Genomic DNA, 2,949 nt, shown 5'->3' with positions numbered 1-2,949 from the left:
AGGTCAGCCTCAGCTGTGTATACAGTTGAAGGTCCACACGTGAGACATAGCACCAGTGCTGAGAGCCATCTTGTGCTCTTCCAGAGGACTGGCACTCAGTTCCCAGCACCCACATCAGGCATCTCACAACTCAATAGAACTTTAGCTCCAGGGGATCGGACACCCTTTCCCACCGGGTCTCCTTGGGCACCCGCACATGGGTGATATGCACACACACACACACACACACACACACACACACACAAATAAAATAAAAACAACAAACTTGCCAAGCCAGACGTGGTGGTACATGGCTTTGATACCAGCGCTGAGGAGACAGAGACAGATGCATCTCTGAGTTCAAGGCCAGCCTGGTCTATACCCTGCCTCAAAACAAAACAAAAATCCCTCCTAGATGTGGTAGCACACGGTCCTTGATCTCCAGTATCTGGGCGGCAGAGGCAAGGCAGGTGTTTATAAGTTTGAGGCAAGCCTAGTCTACATAGGCAGTACTGGGCTAGCCAGGGGTACATAGTGAGAACGTGTCTAAATAAATAAACAAATAGGAGCTGGAGAGATGCTTACTGATCTTGCGAAGGACCTCGTTCAGCGCCCAGCCCAGGTTTCAGCAGCACACAACTGCCTCTAACTCCACCTACAAGGAATCTGATGCCCGACTCCGGCCTGTGATGTGCATGTATGTGGATGCGTCTATGTATATGTACACATAAACTCACACACGCATACACATACATGTAGACAGATAATTGACAAGTGGGATGTGGGGAGATGGCCCAGCTGATAAAATGCCACACAAGGAGACAAACTAGCCTATAATCTGTGAAAATAATGAAGACAGGAGGCACCCTGGGGCTTGCTGGCTGAATTGGTGAACTCCAGGCTCGGCGAGAAACCCCGTGTCAAAAAATAAGATGGTGTTAGCTTCAGCAGCGCGATAAAATTGGAATGATAAGGAGAAGATTAGCACGGCCCCTGGGCAAGGATGACACTCAAATTCTCTAGAAGCATTCCAAAAGGGGGGTGGAAATTATAAGGTGGAGAGTGATTGGGAAAGACACTTGAAGACTGACCTCTGGCCTCCATGCATGTGGATGTATTCGTGCACACGCCTGAATACAGACTCTCCTCCTTAACGTCCATTGCTCAAGGTAGGCTGTCTCCCTGTTATTTTGTTTTGTTTCAGGGAAGATCTCACTACATAACCCAGACTGGTCTTGAATTCATAATCCTCCTGCCGCAGCTTCCCAAGCTCTGAGGACATTATAGGCCTGTGCCGCCTTGCCAAAAGCTCCTGATTTATACTTATTTAATGGCTGCCCCTCCCCAATATGGGCAGGTTGCCTTCCTCCACAGAGGCAGAGCACTTGCCTGCCTCCTTGATTTTGCACACCCGGCAGGCTCCCTGACCTGTATAGTAGGACTCTCAGAAACCATTTCGGGGGAGGCTGTGGCTCAGTCTATGGCGTGCCCGCTCACCTGCCCTTCAGGAAGCCCATAGTTCAGTCCCCAGCACCATGTAAACTGGGCGTGCTTGCTCCTGTTCATCCTCTGTCTTTCTAAAGCGCCTCGACTCTAGGCACCCAGGAGCTGGAGGCAAGGGGATCAGTTCAAGATCATCCTCAGCTAAGTGTCAGTGTGGGGAACCCTGGGACACAAGACCCTGGTTTCTAGAAAGAGAGAGAGAGAGAGAGAGAGAGAGAGAGAGAGAGAAAGAAAGAAAGAAAGAAAGAAAGAAAGAAAGAAAGAAAGAAAGGCACTGAACCCACCCTCCAGGGTGTCAGGAGCCATGGAATGCTCTTAAGGAAGGCAGTGTCAGGATTCAGCTCGTGTTTTAGAAAACTCACCCTGGTGGCTGTGTATAAGATGGATTATGGATTGCGGAGGGAAGGCAGGCGACTAGAGGAGGGGGAACTGAGGAGTCACTGGGGGAGACAAAGACACAGCACCTGAGGCTAGGCCTGAATGCCCCCTGCCTGTGAGGCTCTGAACCCCCAGCCCCAGCCCTCCCTCCACCCCCCCAGGCCTGTTGTCTTGAGCAGGGGTGGGAAGGACAGGGCTGGCAAAACTGACACTCACTAATCACGGCCCTCACCCCAGAGCCGCACTGACTGTCTGGTCTCCATGGAGACACGGCAACCTCCGGCCACTTGTTAATGGCAACTCAACAAGGCTGCAGCAATGCGGATGGGCCTGACTAGTGTGCCAAGCTCCACACCGTTCATCCCAGCTTGGGACTCTGCAGAAGACCCCAGGGGTGCCAGAGTTGGGGCACAGAAAGGAGGTCTGGTGGCTGAACCCCACCGCAGCCCCGCCTCCCTTGGCACTGCCAAGCAGCGAGGGCAGAGGCAGTCTCTGCCCTGGCTGACTCCTCCGCAGGGCTGCTGGGAAGCTGAGCTCATGCAGGTCACCCAGGCAAGGCCAAAGGGCTGGCGGGAGGCGGGGGAAATAATGGTGAGGAGTCTGGAAGGGACCTGCCTGCATCCCACACACACAGCAGAACGGAGGGGGCTGAGCTACTCCTGCACCAACAACCCTCTGCTCTGCTAGCCTGAGGCAGGGGCCCAATTGGGAACCATCTGTCCAGAACCTCTTCCCAGAGCACTGTGGCTGCATCGGAAATGCCACCATTAGCAATTCATTCCATCAGGAGGCAGCATGGCTTAGCACACAAAACACTGGCTTTGCAGTCTGGCCAGCCTGGGTATAAAAGCCGGGGCTCTGTCCCTACCACTGAGCACTGATTTCTCCATCTGTAGGATGGGGACGATAGTTGCATGTATGTGCATGGGAGGAAGTACCAGGATGTTTCCTGGAGATGGATCGAAACTCAGTACCTGTGCCTTCCATTCCAGAAACCATTCCTTTTTATTTCTTTTCTTACTATACTTTCTTTAAGAAAGAAAGAAAGAAAGAAAGAAAGAAAGAAAGAAAGAAAGAAAGAAAGAAAGA

At 52.1% G+C, this 2,949-nt stretch overlaps 1 non-coding gene across 1 annotated transcript; it reads left to right on the top strand.

Annotated features, from left to right (window-relative positions):
• The first annotated feature begins 912 nt into the window (after nt 1–912).
• On the top strand, nt 913–1,019 carry LOC129680013 (U6 spliceosomal RNA). The gene has a single exon (XR_008720612.1). It is a non-coding gene; the product is annotated as a U6 spliceosomal RNA (small nuclear RNA).
• Nucleotides 1,020–2,949: the final 1,930 nt, after the last annotated feature.

Source organism: Psammomys obesus, unplaced genomic scaffold (genome assembly GCF_907164565.1).
Source record: "Psammomys obesus unplaced genomic scaffold, mPsaObe1.curated_primary_1811, whole genome shotgun sequence".
Lineage (NCBI taxonomy): Eukaryota > Metazoa > Chordata > Mammalia > Rodentia > Muridae > Psammomys > Psammomys obesus.
The sequence above is the reverse complement of the archived record's forward strand: the minus strand, read 5'-3'. Positions and strand labels throughout refer to the sequence as shown.